Source organism: Eleutherodactylus coqui, chromosome 4 (assembly GCF_035609145.1).
Source record: "Eleutherodactylus coqui strain aEleCoq1 chromosome 4, aEleCoq1.hap1, whole genome shotgun sequence".
Classification (NCBI taxonomy): Eukaryota; Metazoa; Chordata; class Amphibia; order Anura; family Eleutherodactylidae; genus Eleutherodactylus; species Eleutherodactylus coqui.
In genome coordinates this window covers 179,343,406-179,370,594 of record NC_089840.1, presented here as the reverse complement: position 1 = coordinate 179,370,594, position 27,189 = coordinate 179,343,406, and the positions used below count along the sequence as shown (strand labels likewise).

At 43.5% G+C, this 27,189-nt stretch overlaps 1 protein-coding gene across 2 annotated transcripts in view; it reads right to left on the bottom strand.

Annotated features, from left to right (window-relative positions):
* NRG3 (neuregulin 3) overlaps positions 1 to 27,189 on the bottom strand; it is a 930,270-nt gene that overhangs the window by 406,476 nt on the left and 496,605 nt on the right. The gene's annotated exons all lie outside the window — the stretch shown is intronic.

Sequence of the window (27,189 nt, the reverse complement as noted above, 5' to 3'; positions counted from 1 at the left end):
ATACAGGTGGGCTTCGGCCCACACTGCATGCCCCAGTCAGACGGGTTCTTTAGAAGTGTACAGATGTATTAAAAACTCAGTGTGCACCTACAGCATGGGTGGCTCCCTGGAACCCACCGGCGGTACACAAAAATATCCCATTGCATTGCCCAACACAGCTGAGGTAGTAATGTCGTGCGTAATACAGGTGGGCTTCGGCCCACACTGCATGCCCCAGTCAGACTGGGGTTCTTTACAAGTGGACACATGTAGGTTTAACTCCCTGTGGACCCACTGCCTGGGTGGGTGCCAGGAAGCCACCGGCGGTACATAGAAATATCCCATTGCATTGCCCAACACAGCTGAGGTAGTAATGTCGTGCGTAATACAGGTGGGCTTCGGCCCACACTGCATGCCCCAGTCAGACGGGTTCTTTAGAAGTGTACAGATGTATTAAAAACTCAGTGTGCACCTACAGCATGGGTGGCTCCCTGGAACCCACCGGCGGTACACAAAAATATCCCATTGCATTGCCCAACACAGCTGAGGTAGTAATGTCGTGCGTAATACAGGTGGGCTTCGGCCCACACTGCATGCCCCAGTCAGACTGGGGTTCTTTACAAGTGGACACATGTAGGTTTAACTCCCTGTGGACCCACTGCCTGGGTGGGTGCCAGGAAGCCACCGGCGGTACATAGAAATATCCCATTGCATTGCCCAACACAGCTGAGGTAACGTCAGCTGTAATGCAGGTGGGCTAAAAATTAATTTGATTACACTGTAGGCGAGGGCCCACAAAAATTGCTGTATCAACAGTACTAATGTACATCCCAAAAATTGGCCATGGCCAGCCAAGAGGGCAGGTGAAACCCATTAATCGCTTTGGTTAATGTGGCTTAAGTGGTAACTAGGCCTGGAGGCAGCCCAGTGTAACGAAAAATTGGTTCAAGTTAAAGTTCCAACGCTTTTAAGGTAATTGAAACTTATAAAAATTGTTCTGAAAAATTATTTGAGTGAGCCTTGTGGCCCTAAGAAAAATTGCCCGTTCAGCGTGATTACGTGAGGTTTCAGGAGGAGGAGCAGGAGGAGGAGGAGGAGGAATATTAGACACAGATTGATGAAGCACAAATGTCCCCGTTTTGGATGGTGAGAGAGAACGTAGCTTCCATCCGCGGGTGCAGCCTACGTATTGCTTACGTATCGCTGCTGTCCGCTGGTGGAGAACAGAAGTCTGGCGAAATCCAGCCTTTGTTCATCTTGATGAGTGTTAGCCTGTCGGCACTGTCGGTTGACAAGCGGCTACGCTTATCGGTGATGATTCCCCCAGCCGCACTAAACACCCTCTCCGACAACACGCTAGCCGCAGGACAAGCAAGCACCTCAAGGGCATACAGGGCTAGTTCAGGCCACGTGTCCAGCTTCGACACCCAGTAGTTGTAGGGGGCAGAGGCGTCACCAAGGATGGTCGTGCGATCCGCTACGTACTCCCTCACCATCCTTTTGCAGTGCTCCCGCCGACTCAGCCGTGACTGGGGAGCGGTGACACAGTCTTGGTGGGGAGCCATAAAGCTGGCCAGGCCCTTAAAGACTGTTGCACTGCCTGGGATGTACATGCTGCTCGATCTACGCACATCCCCTGCAACATGGCCCTCGGAACTGCGCCTTCTGCCACTAGCGCTGTCGGCTGGGAATTTTACCATCAGCTTGTCCGCAAGGGTCCTGTGGTATAGCAACACTCTCGAACCCCTTTCCTCTTCGGGAATCAGAGTGGGCAGGTTCTCCTTATACCGTGGATCGAGCAGTGTGTACACCCAGTAATCCGTAGTGGCCAGAATGCGTGCAACGCGAGGGTCACGAGAAAGGCATCCTAACATGAAGTCAGCCATGTGTGCCAGGGTACCTGTACGCAACACATGGCTGTCTTCACTAGGAAGATCACTTTCAGGATCCTCCTCCTCCTCCTCCTCCTCAGGCCATACACGCTGAAAGGATGACAGGCAATCAGCCGGTGTACCGTCAGCAGCGGGCCAAGCTGTCTCTTCCCCCTCCTCCTCATCCTCCTCCTCCTCCTGTACGCGCTGTGAAATAGACAGGAGGGTGCCCTGACTATCCAGCGGCATACTGTCTTCCCCCGCCCCCGTTTCCGAGCGCAAAGCAGCTGCCTTTATGGTTTGCAGGGAATTTCTCAAGATGCATAGCAGAGGAATGGTGACGCTAATGATTGTAGCATCGCCGCTCACCACCTGGGTAGACTCCTCAAAATTACCAAGGACATGGCAGATGTCTGCCAACCAGGCCCACTCTTCTGAAAGGAATTGAGGAGGCTGACTCCCACTGCGCCGCCCATGTTGGAGTTGGTATTCGACTATAGCTCTACGCTGTTCATAGAGCCTGGCCAACATGTGGAGCGTAGAGTTCCACCGTGTGGGCACGTCGCACAGCAGTCGGTGCACTGGCAGCTTAAAGTGATGTTGCAGGGTGCGCAGGGTGGCAGCGTCCGTGTGGGACTTGCGGAAATGTGCGCAGAGCCGGCGCGCCTTTACGAGCAGGTCTGACAAGCGTGGGTAGCTTTTCAGAAACCGCTGAACCACCAAATTAAAGACGTGGGCCAGGCATGGCACGTGCGTGAGGCTGCCGAGCTGCAGAGCCGCCACCAGGTTACGGCCGTTGTCACACACGACCATGCCCGGTTGGAGGCTCAGCGGCGCAAGCCAGCGGTCGGTCTGCTGTGTCAGACCCTGCAGCAGTTCGTGGGCCGTGTGCCTCTTATCGCCTAAGCTGAGTAGTTTCAGCACGGCCTGCTGACGCTTGCCCACCGCTGTGCTGCCACACCGCGCGACACCGACTGCTGGCGACATGCTGCTGCTAACACATCTTGATTGTGAGACAGAGGAGGAGGAGGAGGAGGAGGGTGCTTTAGTGGAGGAAGCATACACCTCCGCAGATACCACCACCGAGCTGGGGCCCGCAATTCTGGGGGTGGGTAGGACGTGAGCGGTCCCAGGCTCTGACTCTGTCCCAGCCTCCACTAAATTCACCCAATGTGCCGTCAGGGAGATGTAGTGGCCCTGCCCGCCTGTGCTTGTCCACGTGTCCGTAGTTAAGTGGACCGTGGCAGTAACCGCGTTGGTGAGGGCGCGCACAATGTTGCGGGAGACGTGGTCGTGCAGGGCTGGGACGGCACATCGGGAAAAGTAGTGGCGACTGGGAACTGAGTAGCGCGGGGCCGCCGCCTCCATGATACTTTTGAAGGACTCCGTTTCCACAACCCTATACGGCAGCATCTCAAGGCTGATGAATTTTGCGATGCGGACGGTTAACGTTTGAGCGTGCGGGTGCGTGGCGGCGTACTTGCGCTTGCGCTCGAACACTTGCGCAAGCGACGGCTGAACGGTGCGCTGAACTACACTGCTGGATGGGGCCGAGGACAGCGGAGATGAGGGTGTGGGTGCAGGCCATGAGGCGGTAGTGCCTGTGTCCTGAGAGGGGGGTTGCATCTCAGTGGCAGGTTGGGGCACAGGGGGAGAGGCAGGGGTGCAAACCGGAGGCGGTGAACGGCCTTCGTCCCACCTTGTGGGGTGCTTGGCCATCATATGTCTGCGCATGGTGGTGGTGGTGAGGCTGTTGGTGTTGGCTCCCCGGCTGAGCTTTGCGCAACAAAGGTTGCACACCACTGTTCGTCGGTCGTCAGGCGTCTCTGTGAAAAACTGCCAGACCTTAGAGCACCTCGGCCTCTGCAGGGTGGCATGGCGCGGGGGGGCGCTTTGGGAAACACTTGGTGGATTATTCGGTCTGGCCCTGCCTCTACCCCTGGCCCTGGCCACCGCACTGCCTCTTGCAACCTGCCCTGCTGATGCCCTTGACTCCCCCTCTGAAGACCTGTCCTCCTGAGTAAGCGTTGCACACCAGGTGGGGTCAGTCACCTCATCGTCCTGCTGCTCTTCCTCCGAATCCTCTGTGCGCTGCTCCCTGGGACTTACTGCCCTTACTACTACCTCACTGCAAGACAACTGTGTCTGATCGTCATCGTCCTCCTCACCCACAGAAAGTTGTTGAGACAGTTGGCGGAAGTCCCCAGCCTCTTCCCCCGGACCCCGGGAACTTTCGAATGGTTGGGCATCAGTGACGATAAACTCCTCTGGTGGGAGAGGAACCGCTGCTGCCCAATCTAAGCAGGGGCCCGAGAACAGTTCCTGGGAGTGTTCCCGCTCCTGAGCAGGTGTCATTGTAGTGGAGTGAGGAGGCTGGGAGGAAGGAGGAGCAGCAGACAGAGGATTCGGATTGGCAGCAGTGGACGGCGCAGAACTGCGGGTAGACGATAGGTTGCTCGAAGCACTTTCTGCCATCCAGGACAGGACCTGCTCACACTGCTCATTTTCTAATAACCGTCTCCCGCGTGGACCCATTAATTGGGCGATGAATGTGGGGACGCCAGAAACGTGCCTCTCTCCTAATCGCGCAGCAGACAGCTGCGACACACCTGGATCAGGAGCTTGGCCTGTGCCCACACCCTCACTTGGCCCTCCGCGTCCTCGGCCACGTCCACGTCCACGTCCTCTAGGCTTACCCCTACCCCTCAGCATGCTGTATTACCAGTGATTAGATTTCCCAGGCAGGAAATAAATTGGCGCAAGACTGCAGGCCAAATATAATTTTTGCCCTTTTTGGAAAACGAAAGGCCCCACTGCCTCTAGTGAATGAATTATCTAAGTTTAATAACTGCGCTGTGTCCCTGCTTATGTGTCACAGAACGTGAGGGTAGCAGAGTTATTAACTGTGGCAGAGCAGGTATTTTTTTTCCCAATTAAGGAAAGCAAATGGCGAAGCCAGCAGTAAAGCGTAGCTGGCTGCGTATGATTTAGCAATGTTTTTCACGCAGCTCACACGTCTCCACAGGCGTAAGGACGGACACAGGCTGGACAAATAGATTTCTTTTCAGTTTTTTCCCACCAACAGGCAGCACTGCGTATATTCAATGAACCTGCGAAGTTTAATAACTGCGCTGTGTCCCTGCTTATGTGTCACAGAACGTGAGGGTAGCAGAGTTATTATAACTCTTGGAGAGCAGGTATTTTTTTTCCCAATTAAGGAAAGCAAATGGCGAAGCCAGCAGTAAAGCGTAGCTGGCTGCGTATGATTTAGCAATGTTTTTCACGCAGCTCACACGTCTCCACAGGCGTAAGGACGGACACAGGCTGGACAAATAGATTTCTTTTCAGTTTTTTCCCACCAACAGGCAGCACTGCGTATATTCAATGAACCTGCGAAGTTTAATAACTGCGCTGTGTCCCTGCTTATGTGTCACAGAACGTGAGGGTAGCAGAGTTATTATAACTCTTGGAGAGCAGGTATTTTTTTTCCCAATTAAGGAAAGCAAATGGCGAAGCCAGCAGTAAAGCGTAGCTGGCTGCGTATGATTTAGCAATGTTTTTCACGCAGCTCACACGTCTCCACAGGCGTAAGGACGGACACAGGCTGGACAAATAGATTTCTTTTCAGTTTTTTCCCACCAACAGGCAGCACTGCGTATATTCAATGAACCTGCGAAGTTTAATAACTGCGCTGTGTCCCTGCTTATGTGTCACAGAACGTGAGGGTAGCAGAGTTATTATAACTCTTGGAGAGCAGGTATTTTTTTTCCCAATTAAGGAAAGCAAATGGCGAAGCCAGCAGTAAAGCGTAGCTGGCTGCGTATGATTTAGCAATGTTTTTCACGCAGCTCACACGTCTCCACAGGCGTAAGGACGGACACAGGCTGGACAAATAGATTTCTTTTCAGTTTTTTCCCACCAACAGGCAGCACTGCGTATATTCAATGAACCTGCGAAGTTTAATAACTGCGCTGTGTCCCTGCTTATGTGTCACAGAACGTGAGGGTAGCAGAGTTATTATAACTCTTGGAGAGCAGGTATTTTTTTTCCCAATTAAGGAAAGCAAATGGCGAACCCAGCAGTAAACCGTAGCTGGCTGCGTATGATTTAGCAATGTTTTTCACGCAGCTCACACGTCTCCACAGGCGTAAGGACGGACACAGGCTGGACAAATAGATTTCTTTTCAGTTTTTTCCCACCAACAGGCAGCACTGCGTATATTCAATGAACCTGAGAAGTTTAATAACTGCGCTGTGTCCCTGCTTATGTGTCACAGAACGTGAGGGTAGCAGAGTTATTATAACTCTTGGAGAGCAGGTATTTTTTTTCCCAATTAAGGAAAGCAAATGGCGAACCCAGCAGTAAACCGTAGCTGGCTGCGTATGATTTAGCAATGTTTTTCACGCAGCTCACACGTCTCCACAGGCGTAAGGACGGACACAGGCTGGACAAATAGATTTCTTTTCAGTTTTTTCCCACCAACAGGCAGCACTGCGTATATTCAATGAACCTGAGAAGTTTAATAACTGCGCTGTGTCCCTGCTTATGTGTCACAGAACGTGAGGGTAGCAGAGTTATTAACTGTGGCAGAGCAGGTATTTTTTTTCCCAATTAAGGAAAGCAAATGGCGAAGCCAGCAGTAAAGCGTAGCTGGGTGCGTATGATTTAGCAATGTTTTTCACGCAGCTCACACGTGTCCACAGGCGTTAGGACGGACAGAGGCTGGACAAATAGATTTGTTTTCAGGTTTTTCCCACCAACAGGCAGCACTGCGTATATTCTATGAATAATAACTGTGTTGTGGCCCTGCCTATACAATTCTTTCCCTGCAGTATCAATGGAGGGTGGAATGCTCTGCAGAGGCGATTTTGAGAAGCCCAAAAAAAATGCAGCACAGCCAACAGCAGCCTGGACAGTACTGCACACGGATAAATATGGCCCTAGAAAGGACCGTTGAGGTTCTTGAAGGCTACACTCACTCCTAACACTCTCCCTGCCTATGCAGCACTTCTGTCCCTAATGCCAGGTGCAACGGTCTGCAGAGGCGACTTTGAGAAAAAAAAAAATCCCACTGCTAACAGCAGCCAACACACAGCTATCAGTGGCCCTAATAAGGACCTTTGGGGGGTCTTGAAGCCTACACTAACTACCAATTCTTTCCCTACAGCAGCTCCGGTATAAACAGCACTGTCCCTCATCTAACTCACACCGCATCTGAGGCGAGCCGCGGGAGGGGCCGACTTTTATATTAGGCGAACACCTGATCTCGCCAGCCACTCACAGCAGGGGGGTGGTATAGGGCTTAAACGTTGCAGGGGGAAGTTGTAATGCCTTCCCTGTCTTTCAATTGGCCAGAAAAGCGCGCTAACGTCTCAGGGAAGGAAGTGAAAGTAACCAGAACACCGCATGGTGTTCGTCACGAATAACGAACATCCCGAACACCCTAATATTCGCACGAATATCAAGCTCGGACGAACGCGTTCGCTCATCTCTAGAAATTACGTATATAAATATTCCAGAAACAACATATTTTTAGTTTTTAACTCAAAATACACAAGTCCCACAGAAACCCCCCCTGGATGAAAAATTATAGGCTCAGTTTCCAGTAACATCAGAATATGGTGACCATCAGTTAATAAGGTTTTTCTCATGCTTATCAACCTATCTGAGGGACACAGGACATCTTTTAAACCTTAATAGAGACATCCAATGGAAGGATTCCTATCTCTGGGCATCCGAAGATATAAAATCTCTTTATACTAATATCCCTCAATGCAAGTGGATCCTGGTAAGCTAACAATTTCTCGACCAGGACCCCTTAATGCCCGTCCACCAAAGGAGTTTTATTCTGGATGCTATCCGGTTTATTTAAACAAACAATTATTTTACTTATAATGACAGTTTTTATCTGCAAACTAATTTGCGACAAGCTATGCAAATTTGTACATGGATGCATTTGAGGAATCTCCCATTTATAATCCTCAAATAGTTTTTTTTAGAAATGTTTTATTGACGATATTTAAAAATATATGGGGTAACGCACAGACGGACCTTCTAAATTTAATCTCAGGTCTTTATATTAATATATGGGGACTGTAGTTTTTAAGTAATATTAGCAACAAACAAATGTTCATTTTTTTTTTTGAGGGGCAAATCCACACTGAGGCCTTAGTCAGACGGGCGTTTTTTTGCGCGATTTGCGCATGCGCATGCATCCGGCGATTTTTTAAAACCATTGCTTTGCAATGGTATCGGACACATGAGCGCTTTTTATGCGCTCGTCCGATAAATTATAGAACAGAAATCGCAGATCGCAAACCTGCCCCCTGATTGGCTCAGCGCTGAGCCAATCAGGGGGCAGGTCTGACTCACACCCCCTTCACACCCACTGCAGGCCGGCCGCGGGGAACTCCGACTGCCGGGAGCAGGTGAGTATGTATATATTTTTTATTTTAACACTTTTCTGGATGAATTGCAGGGAAGGGCTTATATATATAAGCCCTTCCCGACAATTCATCCCACACTTGCCCGCAGCGCATTGCTTTCAATGGAGCCGCTGTATTGCCGGCTCCATTGAATGCAATGCGCTGGACAGCTCCGGCCCGTTTCTAATGAAACGCGGCTAGGAGCAGATTTTCGGGCGATTTTCGGGCACCGGTCACGCGATTTGCGGATGCGCATCCGTCATGCGATCCGCAAATCGCGCGAAAAAACGCCCGTCTGACTAAGGCCTAAAACTCATTTTAAAGCAGTAGACAGCGATAGTTATTTGGATTTTAGGAGCTGCCATGCAAAAAAGTGGAACTTGAACAGCCTCTATGGACAATTCTGCAGGATTGGGAGGAAGTTTACAAGGAATTCAGATTTTATTGGGCAATCTAGTATTTTAAAGAAACGTTTTAAAGGCATTTGAAGTATAACATGTGAAGTTGTACACCTGACGTCTACCTCCTGTTTGTCTGCATCAATTTGTTTTATGGAATAAGTTTTCTGAAGCTATTCTAACATCCTGCTGGCTATTTCTTACAAAGTGAACCTGGATATGGAGGAGTTCTGCTGCTCATTGCAGTCTCCTCTCTGAAGTAATTAGTTATTTCTTTCTAATCGATTTTTCTTTAACCTACAAGTCCAAGAAGAAGCAATGGAATTTTTACATTCTGTCCTATCCTACTCTAAAATCAGAGGTATCCTCCATAATCATTGACATATGTTACTTAATGATACAATACTAGGGGGTACCTCAGGTAAAGGTCCTCTATTAACTTTTAGGAAAGCCCCTAACCTTTTAGGAATGATTGTTCCATTCTAACCTAAAAAAAATGCTATCTTTTCTCCTTAGGGACAGCACTTAGACTGGCACTGTGGAGGTATTAGTCCATACTCCTTATTTACATATTACCCAGAGGAGCATGAATGGCCTATCTATCGATTTATCTATCTATCTATCTATCTATCTATCTATCTATCTATCTATCTATATATATATATATGCTTATAGGGCTTTACATTATTTTCTTAAGCTACTTTTTATGTATATTTTATATTTATACTATATCATGGCCAACTATGTGACTACAGGGTTATCTTCCCAATTTTAAACACTCATAACTCCCATTTAATGGCACACACATGTATAAATTTGATATCAATGGAAACAGAAAATCAAAAGTGTTCATTTAGCAAAGTTATTTAACATTATGATTGTCCTGTTGCCCATAGCAAGCAATCACAGGACACCTTTCCTTTCTCAAGCTACTGAGGTAAAATAAAAGCTGGCTGTCAACGAAGACAGGAGAGCATTTTGTGTCCTTGATTGTAACATCTACCAATCTGCTATTAGTGTGCATTTTCAAGCAAAGTTTGGTAAAGATCCACCTAGTGGGCACACAATTAATAAGTGGTACTCCACTGTTAAATAAAAAAGTTGCACCTATAAGCAATAATCATCCAGCTGTCTACCAGTAAGGGCTCTTTTTTCACGCGATATCGTGTTTTTTTTTACTCGATTGTCAATGGGATTTTCTAATGTTAAAAACGCATCACACAAAAATGGCAAAGCACCAACATTCGATGTGTTTTTAACATTTGAAAGTCCCATTGACAATCGCGTAAAAAAAAAGCAGCGATATCGCGTGAAAAAAGCGCACACGAAAAACGCAAGTGTGCAGGAGCCCTTAATGTGGAAACAGTAGAGCATGTCCATGCAAGTTTCACATGAAGAAATACACTATCAGAGAAAGCAGACACCCCACAGCTGACTTTATGGAAGATTCTTCACAAACATTTGTGACGTTATCCCTACCAATTGCAATTGCTATAGGCTCTGAATCTGGACAACAAAGCCAGACAACGTGTTTCTGTAAGAGTATGCAAACTCTAATGGAAATTGATATCACGGAATGCTTAGTGCTTAGGCCACCTTCCACTTTTTGGGCACAGTTAACAAATGTGATGTCAGAATAAGGGTGTGGGAAAACCCACATGTCTATATGGAGTATATGCACGACTCCCCCAAGGTGAATATGTTTTGCGCTACAACCTGTAGGAAAGTGTATGTCCTCTTTTTTCTATGAGGAAAAAATCATGGAAATTCCTTATCCGGACATGCTACAGATATGGCTTCTGCCGCAACTGGAACAGGAAATACCAAGTTTCATCTTCCAACAGGACAGGGCACCCCCCCCCCCTTTTCACAATAAAGTCGGAAGTGAGCTCAATAGGTGATGATTATAGTAAACTTCTTTCTGGGCCTCCATGTTTCCAGTACCTTATGTCTTGCAATATTTTTCTCTGTACTACTCTCCATAGTGTTAAAGATAGAATCTACATGCCACCCTTACCATCCACCATGCATGATCTACAAGTACACATCACAGAAGCCATTGTATTAGTCAAGTATGATATGCTACAACATGGATGGCAGGGATTTGACTACAGGCTCAATGTTTGTCAAGTGACAAAAAGGCTCACATTCAATACCTTCAAAAACATTTTTGATGTTGTGCAACAAACATTTTTGAGTTCTTGTTTCCATTGATATCAAATTATGCATCTAGGTGTTATTAAACATTAATTATCGCCATAGCGGCGACAGTCGCAGCACAAAACCCTGAGAGCCCGATGATGATGCTGTTAAGTTTGGATGCCGAAAAAGCTTTCGACAAAATGGCCTGGCCATTCTTGAATACATTACTGGAAAGATGAGGTTTTGGACAGACTTTTGTGAACTATATAGACACAACACACACAAATGCCACCACGATCCTCACAATTAATGGCCTCAATACCCCCAACATCGATCTATTTAGAGGGGCCCGACAGGGCTGCCCTCTCTCACTGCTGCTATTTAACCTATCAATAGATCCATTACTCAGGCATCTAACACACACAATACTCTTCACAGGGGCGAACTATGGAGATGTAAAGGTAAAGGTAGAAGCATTTGCAGATGACCCTTTATTGGTGGTTAACAACCCCAGAGAGACGCTAACGCCTCTGCTGCAGGAAATTGAGAGAATCGGTAAACTCTCGGGTTACACCCTAAACCTAGATAAATCAGAAGCTCTACTTCTTAAGGGACCGGCCAAACCCCTATGGGCAACGCAGTATCCATTCAAATGGGAAAAACACTCTATACAGTACTTAGGAATCCAAATCACAAAAAAAACCTCCAAATTATACAACACAAACATTGAACCTCACATCAAAAAACTGGAAACGACTCTGAACACATGGAAAAATTTCACGGTTTCCTTCCTGGGGAGAGTTAGGGCGCCCACCCACTGGCGTTTGCGATCTTCGTGCGTGAAAAACGCCGCGTTTACGCGGCGTTTTTTGCCGCGTTTTCGCGGCGTTTTCGCGGCTTTTCCATTAATTTCCATTGACTTTCATGGGTGCATTAGGAGAAAAATAAGGACACATATGCAACTGACAGTTCCTATGTTAAAAAACGCAACGCAACGCAAAACGCCAGTGGACAGGAGTACATTCAATTCTAATTGCTCTGCAGAAAAAACGCAAAACGCAGAGAAACGCAAATCGCCAGTGGGTGGGCGCCCTTAGTCTACTAAAAATGATAGAGTTTCCGCGTCTACTATATATCCTACACTCATTACCCATATTTCTAAAACTAAAAGATATAAAGAAAATAAACTATCTATATAGGAAGTTTATTTGGGGAGGGAGGCGACCGCGCATAGCGCTTAAAATTCTACACAAACATAGAGAGAACGGAGGAACCAATTTACCCAACAATTCGAGATTACAACCTAGCAGCACAGGCACGAATCATTCACGACTTGATTCCCTCCAAGTCATATTTCACAAATAAACCACTTGAACAGAAAATGGCTGGCCCAATACGACTCCAGAACATCCTCCACTACCCATACGCGGAACTGCCAGAAAAAATTAAAAGTAATCCCCTGATACTGACAGCCTGGAAGACATGGAACAAACTGCGCAAAGACAGCCAAACATCACCACATGCATCCCCACACCTGTCACTAATAAACAACCCCAACTTCCAAGATGGTAATCCCCACAATATGTTCGCGGAATGGGAGGCTCAAGGAATATACTTAATAGACAAACTGCTACATAAAAGGGAAAGACGAATCCTATCACACGACGAAATGAAACAAAAATATCCTGAGCTCCCGATCCCGCTGTTTTCATACCTACAGGTCAGGCATTATATTACGGGACTCATACCACAATTTCTGGAACCTGATTGGGTGCAGACAGGTAACACATGGATCGCTAGGAAAACAGGATCACGGGGCCCGAAAATGGGCTCTGGACAATCCTGACCTCACACCCACACTAATAATGAAATCTCTGTCCTCGGCCCACAAATACCTGCGGTTGGCTAGGTTCTTGGAAATGAGGTTACAGATTGTCCACAGGTCATACCTAACCCCAATCAGGGGATTTCATATAGGAATCTATACCACCTCAAAATGCTTCAAGTGCCAGACACCACATGCCAGCTTGTATCATAGCTTGTGGACATGCCCTTCAATACAAGCCTTCTGGACACAAATATGCGAGTATACTAAATTACACCTGACAAACTTTTGCCCACAAGAGCCAACATGGGCAATATTTGGGTACCTAGACCCAAAAATATACCACTGCTCAAGAGGAGTTAGAAAGTTACTACACTTCATAGCAGCAGCGGGACTAAAAGCCATCTTACAGATGTGGATACAGCCAACAGGGCCCCCATTCAGATTGTTCTTGGACAAGCTAGCATTCTTGTTCCAAATGGATTGGGCGGAGACATCACTTTTCAAGGAAAAAAATGGTACAAGCCTTCTTTGAAACCTGGGGGAGCTTTGTTCAATTACTACCGCAGAGGGTAACAGAACAACTAAGAAATTGCTTCTACCACACTTGTTGGTTCCAGAAGCAGGTGGCAGTAGATCGTGCCATAGCCATGTGGGGTCTCCATAATTTTTGAAGATCTCCAATATACAGGTCAGTATACCAGACACATCCGTAGTCATAATGGGTCGAGAGTTTGGTTTAATGTATGTATTTTTTTTTATTATGTTTTGTTTTTGTTTTGTTCTACATAATTGATACAAAATGTGCTAGTTTGGATAACTCATTTAAACATGGGGAAGAAAACCTGCAAAATTATTGTAAAGTCAAATGTTTATCCTGATTTGATTAATAAAGACACAGGTAAAAAAAAAAAACGTGCGTTATGATTGTTTCAAATCTGGAAGATAATTTGCAATAGCCCAGTTTATTATCCACTTAGTCAAACCTTATTATTAGTATTAATGTATGTTTATATTATTGTATATATACTCTACTTAATATTTAAGTAAAAGTTGTTCTCCAATATTCTTGCATTTGCATCGCTGTCTAGAATGCTTTATTAAGTATCTTTATGTCATGTGGTGTTCAGCTCTGAGCGCTACATCCCAAACTGAAGCACAACACCATACTCAGCTCTGACGGTGGACTTCCAGTTTCCTTATGGTTGTCTGCGTACCTTCCTCTGGATCAACATTGGTAATAGGCTGAACTGGATGTACATGTCTTTTTTCGGCCTTACATACTATGTTACCACTGTGGTGTGAATCACACTACACATCCACATCCGATACCAACCGAGACTGCAGTGTTTTTTGGCACGGCTTTCATATTCGATGTAATCTGCTATACTGGCCATGCAAGTATAGAAACGCACTTCCCCCTACCCTTTTTCCATGCTTCCATTTCAGAAATCTTATTAGATGGGTGATATGAACTATTATGCCTGCCAATGTAGTCATGCAGAATGAAACTGCTAATTCAAAAGGGGGTATTCCCATCTTTGCTTTTCATAGCCAAAATGGGAAAATCCAGCTTCTCTGTTCCAATCACCTTTTGGAAATAACCATAACTTGCTCCCCAAGTTACAAGACAGTGTAGTACACTGTGTTGCACTGTTTCCATAGCTCCCATTCACTTCAATGAGAAGTGTGGAAACAGCACTGCACTAAGTACTTAGCTTTTTCCTATACTCTGCTCGGGTGGCCAGTAGCCATCAGCAGTTTCCCATCTCAGCTATGAAAAGCTGAGATGGAAATACCCCTCTAAGTACATCATTTCTCATGACCTGCACTATTCAGAAGATATACATTAACTAGGATTAAAAAAAAAAGATTCTGTTCTTTTTTTTATAGAAACACCACCACTTTTGTTTATGGGTTTGTCTGGTATTTCAGTTTAGCCACATTCACCCAAATGTAGATGAGATGTGATACCTTAAACAGTCAATAAACAAAGTTGGTGATTTTTCTAGAAAACAAAAAAGTAGACATGTTTTTTTCAAATTCAGCTTAATTAGCATTTTCTCATCTATTCACATGGCTGGGTGGGTTGCTTTTGCGAAAAAATATGTCACAGCCTGGAAATCCCTTGCTCGGCGTAAATCCTCGGAATGAATTCCAATGCCTACTTAGAGGCACCTGTAAGCTTTTCACTGCATTTGACACTACTAAACTTCCTCCCCTCCCTTTTTTTCCAGCTCCCCTAGGAGTCTATGAGAGCCACCAGCGTATATCAGTTGAAAGATAGATCCAGACCTATCTTTTTACCCAACATATAACAGCATGCACGGATTTTGGTTGCGCATGTTCTATTTTTTATAGTGCATGTGAATGAATGTATTGGAAACCAGTGCCTCAGATGATCACGTATATTGGCCGGCTGTGAAAGTACGCCTACATACCGCGTATATATGAAATTTCTAGTATTTATCAATGGGACACCTTTCTAGGATATTTGCTTCTCTGTGTTTAACTCCTAGCAAACCACCTTTAATATTAGACAGTGAAAGATATGAAAGGCCTTTTATAAATTACATCATCAAAATCCACAAGTGTGTCATGCTCGTTGTAAGCTTTAATTTCACTAGTACACAAGGAAACTATACAAGCTATCATCTTGAAAAGCTATGCTAATCGTGCACCATTTTTTACGATTCATTATATTAACAAAGGTAAAGTGCTGCAATTAGATATGAAAAATATGATGGAAACCTTATTTTCTAGTATTGTGCCTGAAAGGCCATAACCTGCAAAGTAAGCTATTAAATAATTTATTGTGTCAAACATGTTTTGATTCATATACAATTCACTGGGCATTAAGAGAAAGAAAAATAGATTAGTTATGATTGCTGATCATAGATTAAAGACAATTGTTCCCGCATTCTCTTATAAAAAATGCCACCTGCTGGTATATTTTACATTAATTTGCATTAAAAGCATTTGCCACAGTGAAATTATCAGGATAAATGCAGAAAGCTTTCAGACTTTTTTCAATAAGTTGTATTATTACTCTAAAGCTTTAGATAAACTTTGCATCATAAATATGAAAAATAACAAGAGATGGCCATAAACTTGTGCCAAGGCCATTCAGGACAGATTAAGGGCATTGGTGGGGGATTAAACATTGTAGCTTTAGTTCTTCGATCATGTAGATGAAGTACATTTTGCAAATTTTGTACAAAACTACCATTCAGTATTCAAACAAAATATCATGCAAATGAAAAAGTAATACTATAAAAAGTATCATAATCATATATCAAATGAACCAGTAACTAGGTCGCGCATACATTAAAGGTATTCCGTCAGCAGGTTCACACAGGCGGGCTGCACTGACTTCTCCCCATCTGCAGTATCAGGTCTCTTCTTATACACAAAAGGGGAGAGAATTGTCAGTCTCCTTGATGCAGGCAGGGTGAATCTGACACAGCAAGCTTCCATGCTTAGGATCTCAGCTCCGAGTCAAACTTCATGAACCTAATGACAGAATCCCTTTAAATCTACTGTATAACCCTACAAGAAAACCACAAGCACCACATAATATACCCAAAAAATGTACCAAAGTTCATTAACATGTAGAATGTCCACAGATGGATTGGATTCTGCATGCAGGAGCCTGCAGTGGAATCCAACCCTACCGACAGCCGAGGACACTGCTTACCCATCCGGGTCTTCTGCTTGCCTGTCCAGGTCTCCTATTTTCTTCACTGTGAATGTGTGCAGAAGCGCCGGCCACGTGACGCCACATATGAACAGTGGAGTTTATTTTTTAAACATCTGCTTTCCCGTAGAATCTGGGGCCCATCCACAACTCAATTGTGGATGGGTGGTGGATTGGGCAGCTTTCATTGACTTCAGTGGTAGCCATCCTTGCGGGAACCACACTGAAATGGAGCATGCTGCGATTTGTTTTCTGGACCAAAGTCCAGTAAAGATGCCCATGCTTCCCTGTGGGCAGCTTGCTTTGTGGATTCGACAAATAAGATCAGTCCATAGACATTGAGCCTATAGGTCAACACGACACAGGTTACAGCTAATTATCAATAAATAATATAATCACGTAAGAAATTCATGTGTGAGACAAAAAGTTCCTATAAAATGTATAAAGTGCATGTCTGCACATAAGAATTTTCAGCATAATTTAGAAGAAAAATGTAATGCGATAATGTAAATGACTGTGTGTAGCATCTACCCAACGGGACGACACAGCACTGGTTACAACTAGTTATCATTGAATCATGTAATAAATAAATCTTGACTTCATGTATAATACAAATACTTCATATTACATATATGAAGTGCACATGTGAATATAATCACACATAATTCAGCACAATCAAAGATAAATAGACATCTCATAGTAAGAGAAAACTCTGCATGTAGCATCTACTGTTCAATATTGTTGTCTTTCTGTTAATAGGACCTTCGTTAATAATGCTGTCATATACAAAGAACACATCAGAGATGAATAGGTTTCTAAAATCAATATCTGGCCAGGACTCTCTAAACATGCCTATACACAAGAACAGTGAAATGAAGAAAGCACCTCATGGTTATGGTTACCATTAGAAAGCAAAAAAACAGAGTTGCCTAAGAACTTAAATATTTTGCATATAGACATCAGTAACTAAGGGTGCGTTCAGAAGAGCGTATGCGTTAATTTACACGTGTGAGCGTGCGCGCAAAAATGCGCGTGAACGAAGGTCCATGTTTTACATATGCGTGTTAGCAAATGTGATTTTGGCTGCATGGAGCGCATGTAGATGTGCTTCATACCTTGAGTTGTGTCAGTATCCCAGACAATATACGCGGCGCCAGTATTTTAAGTATTGATAGTTGTGAGACACACGATTTTTCGCGCCCCAGCGAACTTTGGAGTACTAAGTTTCTTCCTTTATATAACAGGCTGCACATCGTTTATTGGTGTTTACAACAATAGACATCCGGAACACAACATGGAGTGCTTTATGCAAAGGGAAAGACACAAAAGCATTTAGCTTTAGCATAGAAAAAAAAAAAAATTTACATTGCTGTCTATTGGGTCGTTCACACGAGCGGACTCGCGTGCAGCGTGTCCCATAGGAGCCAATGTAAAGAGCAGCGCAGTACGGATCAAACTGCCACGCATGTCCTTTCTTCGTTGCTGCGCGCGTTCGCACGCAGTAAAAACACGCCTATGTGAACACTTCATAGGAACTCCATGGTTTTAAATAGGCACGCAGTTTTCTTCGCGCGTATGTACGTGCGAAAGTACGCTCGTCTGAACGTAGACTAAAGTCATAAAAAATAACACATGCCTCTCTCACATCCAAATTATAACTTGATTTCTCTTCCCTGACAGAGAATGGTATTGAAACATTGTCCTCACTTTCTCTTACTAGTCTTAAAAATTATGGTCAGATATAGCAATTTGCAAAAGTTCTTTAGGCCTCTTTCACACGGGCTGCAAAATTGTGAGATTTTGTAGTGATTCAACATTGTTACAAAACGCATGTACGTGAAGCCCATGCTTTCCCATGGGTTCCTTCACATTTGCGATGTTTTGTAGCACGCGACGTTGAGTCAAAAATCTTGCAGGTTTCGCAATATGCCCATGGGTTGTGATGTTCTTTAGCCTATGCTTCCCTATGGTGCCTTCCTCTCTGCTGCATTGCATTGCACATAAATGCATTTTTTGTGCAGTGCGATGCAATTTTGACAGTAGGAAATCTCTAAACTAAGCCTTAGCTGCAGAAAAAAAATGATAATAAATCACCTAAGAGGCGCTGTCATCTCTGAAGCGTGTCTTTTCCCCTAAAGCTCCCCAGCACTTGCTTGAAGTCTTCTGCCAGCCCTTCCCAGATTTGAGGATCAAAATCCCCGCTTTCCCGCTATTAAATGACAGCTGAGCGCTGCCTTTGATTGGCTGAGCACTGTGACCAATCAGAGGCAGCGCTCAGCTGTCATTCAATAGCTGAGGGCTGCCTCTGATTGGAGACAGCGCTCAGCCAACCAGACCAAGTGCTTTCTGGAGGCGGGGATTTTTAAATCCCGGTCAGGAGAATATACTTCAGAAGAGTGCAGGGGAGCCAGGGAGAAGACACGCTGGAGCTGGATTGCATTGGAAAGGTGATGTATATATATTTTTTTCAAGCAGCTTGGGCTTATTTTCAGGCAAGGGCTTATATTTCAAGCCCTTCCCCAAAAATCACAGCAAGGGTTGCCTGCATCCCATTGCTCTCAATGGGGCAGCAGCAACGCTGGCCGCATTAAAAGCAATAAGAAAACATAGCTGTGGCAGGGGATTCCTTCAACCCCGCGGACCCCGCGAGGATAAAGGAATCCCCTGCCATAGCTGTCACAGCAGTGGCAAAGGATCGCGATATTGTCCGTATACTTTCAATGGGGCTGACGCTGTTGGTGCCAGCCCCATTGAAAGCAATGGGAACAGAGCTTTTTTGCACATCCATGCAGCGCACTTTTTTTGTGCACATGGGTGCGCAAAAAAAATTGCTCGTCTGACTGAGCCCTTATAAGTTAAATAACATATGCAAATGCTACAGTGAAACCTTTTTGAGATGATGGATCAAAATTGCATTGAAAAGTGGTCTTTAAGAAGGGTGGGCTTCTAAAAGAAGATAATAAGTATGGAAGAATGAAAATCTGTTAGAGAAAATCTGGTCTGAATAAGGGGGTGGACTTTTCAATGTGGTATTTTAGGGAGGTTTTCCTGCATCAGCAAATGAGACCACTATGTGTTTTGCTGAATAAAATGCAGAATATTTTCATTATAATAAAGCACTTTATGTGGAAAAAAAAGAATATGAACATTTGTTTTATATGTCAGCATACTTGATAATATCTCAGCTTCTGTAATCCGAAAATAAGAAAGCATGAATCAGGCATTGGTCCTGTCTACATGTTATTGGCTTTATATTTCACCATGTGTTGTGGATTGTACTGTTCCTGATAGTTCCATGCATTGACAAAATAAATCAGCTACCAAAGTGATATGTCTAGGGCCAGAATAATCACCTGAACAGGCTATTTGCTCACTTTTGCTCTGTGAGAAAGCAGCAGTCTTCCAAGTGACTGAAGCAAAATGTTTGTTTGAAAGCCATATACAGGAAAAGCATTAACATGGACCATTAATTTCATGAGACGATCAGGAAAACAAGCCCATATGACAATGGATTTGTGCCATCAACCTCCATCTGCCTTGTAGCTTCCTACTTGCAAGAGCCTTTCTTTACAACTGTCAATGTGTCAAGAGAAAACCAACACATCTTTACTGGCTAACTGATGCTTTTCTATAGACACTACTAAAAGGACCTTTCCAGTATGTGTATAAACGTGCTGCTGAAAGCTCCCACTGAACACATAAATAATAGTTGCATTTCATGGGTGTTGGATGTTATTTTTCCTGTTATTGATAGCCCATGTGGATATTTCCTGGGTGTTTAATACACAGGTTTTAACTTAGGCTATTCTTTCCCGAATCATTGCAAAGATATATTTTATGCATTACCCAAATTAGGGCCACATCCATTCTGTTTAGACATCGGGCCATCTAGGGTTGGGAAGGAGGGTGAGAGGGGATGAAAGCAAAAGTTCTTTAAGATGAGCCAATTATTGAACTCAAACATTCCACCAACTGCTCTTTCACCAGATAATTAGGCTGTGCACAGGGACCAATGATCAGCTGACAAACAAGTAAATGCTCATTCGTCAGTGGATTGTTCCATGTCTCTGAGCTTAAAAACGCTTGCTGATCAGCGATACAATTCTCTTCGTGAACGGGGAGATGTACAACCAGCCAATAAAGACAAATGATTGTACTAGCAATTATTTCAATAAGCTGATTCAAGAAAGCTTGTCGACATTCATCACTTGTTAGATTGGCCTGAGAGATCAAAGGACCCTAAGCAAAGAAGTACAGTTAAAGGGGTTGTCCGGCCATAAACATTAGGTCTCATTACTTCTGTTTGCCCAATACAATGCACTTTGTAATATACATTGTGCATTGTAAATTAGGCAAACAGAAGTTATTCACTTACCTCTTGGGCTGCCCCCCCCTGTGTTGCTCCTCGGTTGCCATGGGTTCCGACAAGTCTCTTGTCCTCTTCTTGTCGGGATGACGGAGACACGCTTCTCCAGCACAGCTCTGCGCATGTGCAGAAGAACTTCAGCCGCTGGGAAGCTCAGTTCTGCCTGCAGGGGAGGCGTGGCTGCTGGCTCTTCATCTCCAAGGTAAGAATGAGTGGAGGGGTGGGCTCTCGTGGGGGGGGAGGGAGGAGGGGGGAGGATGGATGGATGGATGGATGTGTGCAAGGGGGGGGGGTGCAGTGATGTGTGTGTTCGTGGTGTCTGGAGACCCGGCTGTCAGAAGTCCCGGGGGAAGGGGGGGTGGGGGTGGAGAGGGAGAGATGGATGGATGGATGTGTGCAAGGGTGGGGGGGGTGCAGTGATGTGTGTGTGTGTGTGTGTGTGTGCAGGGACACGGCTGACAGAAGTCGGGGGGGGGGGGTCATTGTGAGAGGGGTCGCTGTGGGAGGGGCACTATGAGGGCATGTGTGTGTGGGGAAATGTTTTGTTTTACTTCACTTTAGCAGGGTGGGGGGGGCAGTAGGTAGCTTTGCAGTGGGGGGCTGCAGGAGAGTTCTCTCTCGGCTCTCCCCAGCCCCTCTCCATTCACTATACACTCATGGTAGGATTTTATCGTGAACCATGAGAGTATAACAGTCTCCCCTGGCCACAACCCCTCTGAGTATAGTATGCAGCAGGGGGGGGGGCCTGGGCGGGGGGAGACTGTAGATCAGTTCAATAGAGGTGGGCGTGTCGTGGGCGGGGCTAGGACGTGAGCTGAGGGAAATCCTGCCTTTTCATGTCTCTTACTACCATCGAGAGCGCGCACACAGAAGAGGGAGAGCGCAGAGCATTGTGGGAAGGCAGCACAGAGGCGCCATCTTTGAAAGCTGCAGTGAAGATCAGAATCTAAGGTAAGAAACTGACATTGCAGCTGATCTGCCGGCCGGTTTGAGCCCCTGTATGCTGTCTGTTACTATCCTTACTGAAAGGAAAGCAGCAGCATTATAAAAAATGTTACCCTGTGTGGCCGGACAACCCCTTTAATTTTGTGCCACTAATCAAAACACTATAACGAGGTAGAGTCTAACTGTATTTTCTTTATTACCATTGTGACAGTATTACAGGAACCCTTTATTTAAATTTTACATGAATGAAAATTCTAGTGTGTTAACAATGACAATTAAGGATTCGGAATAATCATCAACAGAATGATTGGCCTATGTGTGGGGCAGAATTCATGAATAAGGAGAAATTACAGTATGAAGGATCAGCTTCTTGAATGCCTACCGGTGTGTACTATTTTAATGCATATAATTTAGCAAATAAGATCCAGGAAGCCCTAGAAATGTTTTTAAACATGAAGTTGCACTGATAATAAATATCATTGTGTCTTCATGCTCTTTATACACTTTTACATTATATCATTTTTACAGTGTGGTATCTAAACCATTTATGTGACACAGGGGAAAAATATTACAGATGTGCCCACTCTTCATCATACTACTGCACTAATACAAGAGGGCAGTACATTGGTAAGTATATGGTCACTTTTTGTGATCTTTTTGTTTGCTTGTGTCTACTTTTTTGTGTTTGCTTAAAGTTATAAAATTTGTCATTGTATCAATTCAATACACTCCAGTGAGAAATGTATACATTACGCATACAGTATATGTTTTTTTTTTTTTTAATATGGGAGCCTGTGGGTAACTGATAGATGACATCTGTCAGAGACACCCAATTACAGCCATTCAGTAATAAAAGTTTATGTTAAACATATATGTTTTTTAAGACAAGGGAGCCCTTGAGTAATGGAATGGTGACGGATGGCACCCATCAGTGGCATCCATCATAGCCATCCAGTTAAAAATTGTATAAATTAAAGGTATACTTTTTTTAGAGAGATGGGAGCATATAGGGGACAGATGTTCAATGGACATTTATCTAGGCATACATCTGACAGATACATTTTTTCATGTTTGTTTAACATCTTGCTCCATACATCTCAGGATAAGTTAAGGAAGGGCACGTCTGAATCATGGGGTTTCTATTTATTTTTATGTATCCAAACACTTTATTTGGTTTTCTAGCTGCTGGTTGGCATGGACTGCTATTGTATAAAGCATACAAAGGCTATTTCTCTTAACTTGTTGGCCCTGGTTAGCCATGTTTTGACTGCCTAGAAACATTAATGATTTATTTTTTAATTAAGAAAAAGTTTGTCATAGTTGTATTGATTTTCTTAGACATTCCACAGAAAGATATGCACCGTATGCTATTAATGAGTATCCTTGTGTGAAGCTCCAACAATAATTTCCACAATACATGCTAAAAGGTTTAAGCAAACTGGATTTTATAAGATAATTATACTTACAAAAGCTGATTTGCGTTAGAACCTTAAATTTAGCTACGGCTTTAAAGTTCTTCTTTTCAGTACATTATATGTTGTATCAAAAATGACAATGGAAAAAGGGACACAATTTTAGTGAACACATCATATTTGTCAATCTCTCTTTCTGAGGACAGTGGCATGATCCATTCAACTAGAATCACATTTGCATACATTTCAAAGATTTTAAGAGCTTTTCTTGCAGAAATGTGTATTGAATGCATCTAAACACAATTTTGTAGACTAAAGCTGTTTTCTACCTTCAGAATAGATGACAGTGACATACCACCGCTTTTAATATATTTTTCTATACAAAAAAAAAAGTATCCATAGATGATTCACATTACTATAAGACCATTATAATCCTGCTTCCTAATGGAATATATTAGCTATTCTAATTCTAACACTGGGCCTCATACTGATTTTTATTTACTTTAAGCTACTCCGATTTTTATGAAAGTAGCAATTTCAGATTGAACCTTCTTAAAATAAATTTATTGTCATTTTATGATCTGAAAATTAGCTGTTGTCTATTGTAAGCTGTATTATCATATACACATTTTATTATGCATCAAGAAAAAAGAAACTGAACAAAAGAGGATTGCTTTCTGAATTAAAAAAGCCTGCAAATACATGATCTTGAGTCATTCATCGGTCAGTCAGTCAACGACAATCATTATTTATATCAATGTCTGTAATAAATGTGATAACAATCTGCCATAGAGGTTGCCACTAGAGATGAGCGAGCATACTCGCTATGGATAACTACTCGAGCGAGTAGTGCCTTAGTCGAGTATCTGCCCGCTCGTCTCTAAAGATTCCGTTGCCGGCGCGGGTGACAGGTGAGTTGCAGGAGTGAGCAGGTGGGAGCGCTCTTTCCCACTGCAGGCAGCCGAATCTTTAGAGACGAGCGGGCAGATACTCGACTAAGGCACTACTCGCTCGCGTAGTTAGCCTTAGCGAGTATACTCGCTCATCTCCAGTTGCCACCCAGTTCTTACTGGCCTCTTTCCTGCCTGTTTTGTTAATATACGTTCACACTTCCATATTGCTGTATATCTAGGTAGATGCTTCCTTCTGAAGTCAAGAAAAGTTGATATATGTCCCATAATGGAGCTAGAAATATTGATTATAAAGTCTTCAGTTTTTAAAGTAGCAGCTATAACAAGGACAAATTTAATGTTAACCAACTTGACAAAATAGCACAACTGAAGATCAAATTTTACTGTTGTTTGTGTTTTGCACCATTATTGCTAGATTTTTTTTATCTGGGGCAAAACTGATTTGTCCTAGCCCTCTATATAAATGCGCTAGTCAAAAGAGTCTTGTTTTTTTTTATGCACTCCACCCAAGTGCCTAGGGCATATGCACACCAATGTCTCCCCAGCTACACACCTGGGTGGAGAAATAGTCTTTAAGAAAAGAATTAGTGGTTCTATAGGAAGAATGGTCTACCATGTAATATATTGTTGAGTCAAATCTGGGTTCTCTGGTTTTGTTTATAGAGCAGTGAGGATCCTTCTATGATGGCTATATGTCCTAACAGGGCATTTGACCAGCGTTTGTCCAAACAGGACACAACAAAGTTATCATAGAGGGTCCCCTATGACCCAGAACAGAGAGCATTTTTTAACCTATTGGTAGTGTTGCTGACTGTGATCAGCCAGGTGATAAAATCAAGTCAAATCGGGTTTTTGCAAGTTTAATCGGGTAAGTCCAACCTGATCTTTGCCAAAATTGAATTTACCTAAATGCATGCTACGGAGGTTAGAGTGAAGCCAATCAGAAGCCAGGGTGCCTTGCATTTGGAACTTTGCATTATATATATATATATATATATATATATATATATATATATATATATATATATATATGATGTGATGCAAAGGGAACATGGGGTTTTATTGGAGGGAACAGACAGAGAAGCTGCAACATGTTTATATGCCTACATAGAACATGATCTGGTGGTAGGGACATATATTCGACAAAGCATATATTTTTGCTGGGTGTGAACAGTTATATATGAGTGGAGGACCTAAATAGTGTCATATTAGAGTGACCAGAGAAAGTAGCTGCATTACATTTATATGCTTCTAAGAAATGTGGTCTGTACATTGGGAGACAGTATATTTCTGTTGCTGTCACCATATATAGCTGCAAAGCAGACAGGCAAACAACACTTTCTCAGATGTCATTCAAAGTCACCAGTCCAGCCACAAAAAATATTTACAGGTCTTGCTCTGCCAGCAGTGGGGTTTGGGGGAAATCAATTACACTACACCAAACAGGTATAGTGCACAAATATACAAGCTGTACTCTGTGGCCTTCTGTTCTCATATATCCTGCCTCCCAGAGATTGTGGGAGTTGACAGGTTTTTTCCGTTGATATAAAACAAGAGGAAACCTAGACAGGGAAACAGGATAAGGGAGATGAGAGTGGGTCAGGGCACACAGTGCATGTCAGAAGTATAGAGGAGGAAGAGCTGGATGAGAAAGAAGAAGATGGAATATGGAAATATAGAGCTACAGTTTTCTGTGAGGAGCACACTCTTGCTTCAATGAGCTGTTGCTAATTGTGATAGTGGAACTGCTAGACACTCTTCTTTTCATACTTCTGCCCTGTTTCCCCCTTCTCCCTCTCTCAAAACAAAAAATTTTCAAAGCACGAGTAACAGGTGTAGTTTTGCAGCTTTTCCTTGGAAAGGCCGGTGCTTAGCTGTTTTGTTCACCTGGTGGGATGTGTCTTTTGCAAACTTTATGACATTGCTCTTAAAACAAATATATGCTGTCTCCTTTTTTTGATAACTCTACTGCTTCTCCTTTGAAGAGGAGAAGGAGGCCTGTGCTTGGCTGTTTTCTTCTGTTCACCTGGCAGAATTCGTAATTGTAAAATCTATGACATTGCTTTAAAAATAAACAACACACCCGCTGTCTTTTGTCGTGTAATTTTTGTTAGTTCTATAGCTGTTCCTTGGAGTGATTCCGCTTGAGTGTTGTGATCATCTGGCAGAATTTGTCCTGGTAATATTTATGACATTGATTTTAAAACAAGCAGTACACCTATTCTCTTGCATAGCATAATTTTTGGAGCAGGTCCGTGCTTGAGTGTTGTGTTCACCTAGCAGAATTTGTTCTTGTGAAATTTATTACATTGTTACATTACTTTTTAAACAAGCACCACCCTTGCCATCTTACCTGACATAATTTTGATCTAGAAAACCTTTTGTGGGCCTTCTTTTGTTTTCAGTGAAACCTCTCGGCTACGATTGACCCCTACACCACTGAACACAATTTTTACCCATTTTTGGGAAGAAGACAGTGTTCCCCAAATGTTTGGCTGCATTCTCATGCAATCTTCAGGGGGCTTTGGCTGCCTTGGGGAACTTCTAGAGGGCAAATTAGTGAACCCGATTTTAGCACTCAATGACTTTAATGGAAGTCGGAAACGGCTATTCCAATTTACAATGATTTTGTTAAAATTTGCCCAATCCCGAAACAAACCTAATTGCTCATCCCTATCTATTAGGGGAAAATGGATTTATATATTTCTAGAATTTTCAAGCCTGACTTGCTGATGTCCTGTTGTGGTTTCTTCAAAGAAACATGTTATGGCTGGAGATTTTCTATAGCAGTGATAGATTGATTATCTAACAGCATTTGCTAGAAACTAAAATAATTAACCAGCACACATGGTACACAGTCAAATAGTCATATAGTAGATATTGTTTTGAGATTTTAATTTGAATATTACAGATAATATTAGGGTTAAGTGTTTCGGGGTACTTTAGAGCAACCACGTTTGATGTACATCGTTCTCTAGTATTTTATTTAGTTAAACAGCTGTAAGAGATGTGACCTTTTGGCAGGAGATAAAAGCAGAAAATCCCTCCCTGTGTTTCCCTATTCTACATTTCTCTAAGCGATTAATTAAAATTACAGTAATTAATTCTTGGTATTTTAAAATGCCATTGCAGCACAATTCTCTAACTGCTCATAGTCGTAAAGAATGTTACAAGGAAGAAAATGACATGCATTACTTAAATAATAGCAAGTGAGTACT